Source organism: Lolium perenne, chromosome 1 (genome assembly GCF_019359855.2).
Source record: "Lolium perenne isolate Kyuss_39 chromosome 1, Kyuss_2.0, whole genome shotgun sequence".
In the NCBI taxonomy this organism is placed as follows: domain Eukaryota; kingdom Viridiplantae; phylum Streptophyta; class Magnoliopsida; order Poales; family Poaceae; genus Lolium; species Lolium perenne.
Genome location: NC_067244.2, coordinates 245,530,089 through 245,538,271, shown reverse-complemented (window position 1 = coordinate 245,538,271; position 8,183 = coordinate 245,530,089).

The window sequence follows — 8,183 nt, the reverse complement described above, 5'->3', positions numbered from 1 at the left end:
GGTCGGGGCTTGGGGAGCAGGAGGCTCGGGAATCGAACTTTTCTTAGAAGCCGGCGCTGGCGAAGCCGTCTGGCTCTGGGTGGTGGACCTCTCGGAATTGCCCGAGCTCGAATCCCTCTGGCTGGATTCTGCGGCCCCGCTGGAGGTTTCTTCGGTGGAAGTCTGTAGAAAAGAATACGAGCGTGTTGCAAAAGACTGGGAAAGCGGATAAATGTGGACAGGGCACGAATCAACTTACGTGCAAGCTTTCTTGGGCAGGAGCTTTGCGCTTCAGGGTCTTCCTGGCAGCCACCTTCCTCACTGCCGTCCTCGCCTGAGTCGAGGCTCGGGGGGCAACTGGCCCCGAGGATGCTTTACTCTTGGGAGCCGATTTCGGTGAAATCGGCTGACTCTGCATTATGACTTTCTTCAGGGGTGGCGAGCTCTGGCAGAAGAGAACCACTAGGGCCGGAGGAAGGAATACGAAAGGGGAGCCATCGGCTTGCGTGGGAGCTGGGCCATCTTGTTGCTGCCAGGAGATGGAGTCAGGTCACAGACAATCACCATAAGCCATTACAAGAAATGTTTAAGTAATGGTACCTGGTCTGCAGGGACGTCATACTCGGCATCAAGTTGTCTCAGCAGCGGTCCTAGAGCCCTTCTGAAGACATGGGTCTTCCACATGGACCACCAAGTCTCGAAACCATCGGTAGTGAAGGAGAAACAGAGGTCGTGGGGAATTGGAATGGCCAAAGCATCAAAGAAGGTATAACACCTTTGGCCAGTAAGGATGTCAGGCAGTTCAGCTCTGCTTGCTGTCAGGTGGTGTAGGAAGAAGTGTGGAGGCACCTGCCCGAGACCAAGCTGTCGGGCTACCACTACCGGTTGGTAACACTCATAACCGGGCTTGATGATCCGGTTCGAGGTACTCATGCCAACGGGGAGGAAGCAAGGACGAATCATGATAGAATACAGATGCTGGGTGCTAGCGTCATCGGCAAAGTTATCCAATCGAAAGGAGACTGGGTTTTCAAAGTTCTCCGATTCAGTATAAGGAAAGAACAGGGGGTTGTCCAAACCTTGGAAGAAAATCTTGAACCACCCAGCTGCTTCCTTGGGGATCAGCCTGCTGCCTGGGAGACCATACAAAGCTTGGCCATAGTTGGTGCATCGGATATCCTTTCCATTAGCATCTGGAAAGGTGCAGGTGGTCAAAGGTGGGAAGTCTGGGATCTGGTTCTGAAAGTATAGCTGCGCCTATAACTGAATAAACCACCAGGGGCTGCCAGTTTTAACTGTCTTTTGAGAACAGTTTGACAGACATCAGTTGAAGAGATCGATAGACCTCTCCAAGAAACTGTTTTCCTAGGCCAAGTTGGGTGCCTTTGGCAAATTCATAAGCCAGGGAAAGGTAATTCTTGGTAGGGGCAAGTGATGGGCCACAGAATACGAAGTGCTCCAACCAGAAGTTCAGGAAGGCTGTGTGTTCTCTCTCTGTCACAGGGCCCTTGGTTTTCATATAACGATTGAGGTAGGCACCCCAGCTGGTACACTCTTTTTTAGAAGAAAGGGTGAAAGGGACTTTCGGCAGTTTGAATGCAGAAGGGCTTGGGGATGCAATGTCTAGGCCTGTGATCATGGCCACATCCAGCAGAGTTGGTGTCATAGGGCCATGGCCAAACATGAAGCAGTTCAGTGCGTCAGACTAGAAGTAGCCGATGGTTTTCAGAATATTTTCATTCTTCTCAAGGGGAGACAATGATAATGACAAGGCATCGGCTATCCCTATGGCTTCCCAGGTGGCATAATGGGTTTTGGATACTCTAGGCCAGGCTCGCAGGCAGTCGGCCCAGGAAGTTAGATCTAAGTTCTGATTCACGAAGGGGATTCTGTTAGCTTCGCATGAAATTAAGAGGGCGGGACTCTCGGAAGAACGAGGACCGAGGCACATAGAATTTGCGAGAGAAGGATGTGGCAGTAGGATGTCTGAAACCTAAATTAATAACGGAGCAAAACATTAATTCAGGTGTTTGCTATTAATCCTAACGTCGATTCGAATGGCCAGAGGAGGTTAAGGATTACCTTCAGATCGGAGACCATGGCGTTGGTATTGGATGATTCCGCCATTGGATGCGCTGTAGAGTTGGGGGCGGCGCGGTCGAGATCTGGGATGCAGGTGGCCGTGAGTTGGAACTGCTCAGGCGGCGATTTGGGGATCTGAGTTTGCTTTCTCAGACGGAGGTCGCAGGTTACTGTTTGGAGGGGCGGCTAGGTCGACCTTACTCGTGTTTTTATGGTAGAGACCGATGCGATGCCATCGGCTCTTTTGGGAGATCGTTTGACTTTGACTATCGGTAAAAAGTTGACTGGAAATACTTCTTCATTAATAAAAGGAGGGTTTTTTTACAATGAAGAGCCGATTGCTCAAGAAAAGGGGAACAAAAGAAGAGCCGATTGCTCGCGTACTACTGATCCTATTTTACTAATCCTCGCTACCCTCGTTGTCGGCGTCGTAGCTGCCGCCGGCGCTGCTTCCGGAGAACTCCTCGTCACTGCTGCCCCAGCCTTCGGCCGGAGCTTCTTCCTCTTCGTCATCATCATCATCTTCACTGTCCGCCCAAGCACAGAAGCGCTTCGCCGGCGGGTACCCAGCGGAGGAGGAGGAGTCGTCTTCCTCCTTTTCTTCCTCTTCCTCCTCATTTTCCTCTTCCTCCTCCTTATCGGAGGAAGTGGGGTTCCTCCATGAGTGGAGGTCATCCTCGCTCTCGCTCTCCAGTTCCCCTTCAATGAGGAACTGGAGGTCGCCCTCCCCATCAGTCAGGGGCATGTCGCCATCTGACATGAAGTCGAAGTCCCACTCGGGCTCTGACATCGGCTCACTCGAGGAAGAAGATTGGAAAGAGAGGCCGGAGGAGACGGAGGAAGAAGAAGACATTGCTACAGGGAAAGAGGGCTTTTCGGTGCCGATAGCTAGAACAGAGGAGGGGGATAAAAAAGCGAATCAGTCGGCACAGTTAAATAAGGGGGAGCCTAATGGAGATTTAATGCCATTGCAGTTTCCAAGGAAGTGGTGCTAAAGCTATCAAATTTTGCAGAGAGGTTGAGAAGGCAAGGCATCATGATGGAGAATACTGCGACGGTTCTGTTCTGCCACGACATGACCCGACGAAGAAAAAGCAGAGTGATTTTGGAATTATCAATTCCAAAACCAGGGGGGCATGTGTTATCACCAGAATTTGACCGAGTCAGAGGTGGGCCGCGATCAAGATGGACTTGAAGAATATACATGGAAGAAATACGTGGATCGGCCTGTTATGCAAAGTTTGGGCTAGTTTGCCCGTGTATCTGTAATATAGTAGGATACGTGTCGGTCAGTTAGAGTTTATCTCGTGCACGGTGGGGATTATTCCCACGTTAGAAAGTCTACGGACTATAAATATGTATCTAGGGTTTATGAAAGAGACAACAATCACGTTCACCACAAATCAATCTAGGCGCATCGCCAACTCCCTTGTCTCGAGGGTTTCTTCCGGGTAAGCATCATGCTGCCTAGATCGCATCTTGCGATCTAGGCAGTACAAGTTTATTCGCTGTTCATGCGTTGCTCGTACTGAAGCCTTTTTGATGGCGAGCAACGTAGTTATCTTAGATGTGTTAGGGTTAGCATTGTTCTTCGTATCATATGCTGTCGTAGTGCAACCCTTAGACATCTAGCCGCCCTTACACCTATCTTAGGTGTAGGGGCGGCACCCCGCTTGATTATTATTTAGTAGATCCGATCCGTTATGGTTGCTCCTTGTTCTTCAAGGATTACTTTAATATCTGCATAGTTAGGCCTTACAAAGGGTTGGAGGATCCAGCGACGCGTAGGGTGTAGTTTGCTAGCCCTAGACAGGATGTTCCGGGAATCAACCTCGTGTTGGTTTTTAGGCCTTGTCTAGGATCGGCTTACGATCACCGTGCGTGACCGCGAGGCCCAATCACGAGTAGGATGATCCGATTATGCGGTGAAAACCCCAAATCGTCGTAGATCGTTTTAGCTTTATCCTGATCAAGCAGGACCACCATATATTCGTACACCTCGTGCGAATCATGGGTGGATCGGCTCCTTGAGCCGATTCACAGGACAACCTGAGAGCCGATCGAGGCTCGTATTTAATGTTTACGTGTATGCCATGCAGGAAACTAAGCGAGGCATCTCCATCACCTTCCTGACCAGGTATAGGTCAGGTGGCACGCCCTTGCACCAGCATCGGACGTGTGTGCCGGAGTCTTTGCGGGCCGTCGCTCGAAGGGACCAGGGCCAGCCGCATCCCTAAGTTGCTCCCGGCTCTCCTGTGTTGCCCGTCGCTGCTCGCCGGTGGGTTTCTGACCGCAACACCTGGGTCGCCCAACTTCTTTGGAACTTTGCCATTGAAAGAGTAATTAGCAAGCATTGTGGAAATCTCCTCATTAGGAATTTTCCTTTTGTTAGTAACAATATCTTTCATATACTTTGAATAAGGAGGCAATTTAATAGCATCAGTCAAAGGGATTTGCAAGAATAAAGGTTTCATCCAATCACAGAATTTGTTATAGTGTTCTTCTTCCTTTGATTTTAGTTTCTTAGCAGGAAAAGGCATTTGCTTTTGTACCCAAGGTTCCCTTTCATTACCATGTTTCTTAGCAATAAAATCTTCTTTAGTATACTTCTTATTTTTAGCATGCTTTTCAGGTTCTTCTTCAACCTCTTCTTTATCAGAAGCATCATTCTTATCATTATCTTTATCAAGTTCATTACCACTTTCGGTTTCAGCATCAGAAATAGAAATACTATTAGGATCATTAACAGGCTCAGAGGATTCCACAACAGTTTTATGTTCCTTTTTCTTTTTCTTAGATGGAGCACTAGTTTCAGTTCGTTGAGAATCTTGTTCAATTCTTTTGGGATGCCCTTCAGGATATAGAGGATCCTAGGTAGAGACACCACCTCTAGTTGTTACTTCATAAGCATGTTTCTCTTTAGAATTATTTTTTAATAAGTCATTTTGCACTTTAGTAAGTTGATCAATTTGAGTTTGAACCATTTGAAAATGTTTAACAAGCATCTTAACATCATTGGAGGTTCTCTCTACAATACCATGCAATTCACCAATAGCTCGAGAATTTTCCATTAAGTGATTCTCTACTCTCATATTAAAATTTTCTTGCTTAACAATATAATTATCAAACTCATCTAAGCATTGCGCAGGAGGTTTTGAATACGGAATATCTTCCCTAGTAAAGCGCTGAAGGGAGTTTACCTCAATCATGGATGAAGGGGGAATTATCTCACATATATCTTCTATGGGAGGTAGATTCTTCACATCTTCAGATTTAATACCTTTCTCCTTGAGAGACTTCTTGGCTTCCCTCATATCTTCATCATTCAATTTAATTAAACCCCTCTTCTTCAATATTGGCGTTGGAATCGGTTCAGGCGTAGTCCAATCATCATGATTCCGGCCTATTTTAGCCAATAATTCTTCAGCTTAAATGCCCTGGAGTTCTTTTCCTGAAAACACAACCAGCACAACTATCCAAATATGCCCTAGACTCAATGGTTAGTCCACTATAAAATATATCAAGTAGATCATTCTTTTCTAAATCATGTCCAGGTCGAGCTCTGATAAGAGAACAAAATCTTGCCCAGGCCTCAGGCAATTTCTCTTCATCTCCCTGGTCAAATCTATAAATTTTCTGTAAAGCAACATGTTGAGCACTAGCAGGAAAGTATTTTCGAAAGAAAACATCACGCAAATCAGTTAGACTTCTAATAGAACCAGGAGGCAAATTATTATACCAAGTTTTAGCATCATCCTTTAATGAGAAAGGAAAAAATTTAGCGACAAAATAAGTACGCATCTTGACATCATCAGAAAACAAGCTACTCATAGAAGAAAGTTCAATCATGTGTTCTACAGCACTTTCTTTTTCAGTACCACAAAAGGGTGCTTTCTCTACAATAGCTATATGAGATAGATCAAGAGAAAAATCATAATCTTTATCCTTAATGCATATAGGAGATGTGGCAAATTTAGGATCAGGAGATAACTTATGTCTAACAGTATATTATGTGAGAAACTTTTTAATTTTGCTTGCATCAGCAGTAGCATTGCATCTAGTAATAAAATCATCATTAAGCTCCACATAATCTTCATCAGGATCATCACTAGAATAATCAAGTTCAGGTGAATTAACAGGTGTAGTAGCATTAGGAGTTTCAGTATTTTCAATTTATCTAGACCTAGCAATTGTAGCATCTAGAAAAGATCCCAATGAACCACTATCATCAAGCACAGCAGAACCATCATCAATATTATAAGAATTTTCAGATTCAGCAGAAGTACCAGCATGTGAAGCACGTGGCGGTGAAACAAGTTTATCAATCACAGATGGTGAATCAAGAGCAGCAGAGGTACTCAGAGTTGTACCTTTTCTTGTAGTGGATGGTAATATGGCGACTTTAGGATCGCGAGGTTTATCCATGATGGAGAATTTGCAGCGAACAATATCAATCCAAGTGAACTTCCAAATAAAGCTATGCTTCCCGGCAACGGCGCCAGAAAATAGTCTTGATGACCCACAAGTATAGGGGATCGCGCGCAGCAGTCTTCGTGGGTAGTAAAACCCAATTTATTGATTCGACACAAGGGGAGACAAAGAATACTTGAAAGCCTTAACAACGGAGTTGTCAATTCAGCTGCACCTGCAAACAGACTTGCTCGCAAGAGTTTATCAGTAGTAACAGTTTTATAGCAGTAGCAGTAGTGAAATAACAGCAGCAGAGTAACAGAGACAGCAGTAGTGATTATAGTAAACAGCAGGATTAAAATACTGTAGGCACGGGGACGGATAACGGGTGTTGCATGGATGAGAGAAACTCATGTAACAATAAAGCAGGGCATTTGCAGATAATAATAAAACGGTGTCTAAGTACAAAGCAATCAATAGGCATGTGTTCCAATTATAGTCGTACGTGCTCGCAATGAGAAACTTGCACAACATCTTTTGTCCTACCAGCCGGTGGCAGCCGGGCCTCAAGGGAATCTAATGGATATTAAGGTACTCCTTTCAATAGAGTACCGTAGCAAAGCATTAACACTCCGTGAACACATGTGATCCTCACATCACTACCATCCCCTCCGGTTGTCCCGATTTCTGTCACTTCGGGGCCATTGGTTCCGGACAGCGACATGTGTATACAACTTGCAGGTAAGACCATAAACAATGAATATCATGATGAAGTAATAACATGTTCAGATCTGAGATCATGGCACTCGGGCCCTAGTGACAAGCATTAAGCATAACAAGTTGCAACAATATCATCAAAGTACCAATTACGAACACTAGGCACTATGCCCTAACAATCTTATACTATTACATGACCAATCTCATCCAATCCCTACCATCCCCTTCAGCCTACAGCGGGGGAATTACTCACACATGGACGGGGGAAACATGGCTGGTCGATGGAGAGGCGTCGGTGGTGATGGTGGCGATGATCTCCTCCAATTCCCCGTCCCGGCGGAGTGCCAGAACGGAGACTTCTGGCTCCCGAGACGGAGTTTCGCGATGTGGCGGCGTTCTGGAGGGTTTCTGGCGACTTCGACCTCTCTCCGTGCGTTTTTAGGTCGAAGGCAATAAGTAGTCCGAAAGAGGGCGTCGGGGGCCAGCCGAGGCCGCCACACACTAGGGCCGCGCGGGCCCCTCCTGGGCCGCGCCGGCCTAGTGTGTGGGGCCCTCGTGCCCCCACCTGGCTTGCCCTTCTGGCTCCGTCAGTATTCTAGGAAAATAGGACCTTTCGCATAAATTCCGAGGATTTTCCTGAAAGTTCGATTTCTGCACAAAAACGAGACACCAGAACAGTTCTGCTGAAAACAGCGTTAGTCCGTGTTAGTTGCATCTAAAATACACAAATTAGAGGCAAAACAATAGCAAAAGTGTTCGGGAAAGTAGATACGTTTTGGATGTATCATGGAGAAATTCAATTCGACACATGGGAGCATATGCTCCTGCTATCGGAAAAATATTTTGAAATGTTAAAAAAATTCGAACAAAAATTGTCTCGCTTACGTATCAACATTTTACGTGCACACATCAAATCTTGCGAAAAACCGATATTTTTTGTGACTTGTGTGAAAACGACAAACTAAACGTCTCGTACACAACCTTTTTTTACAACA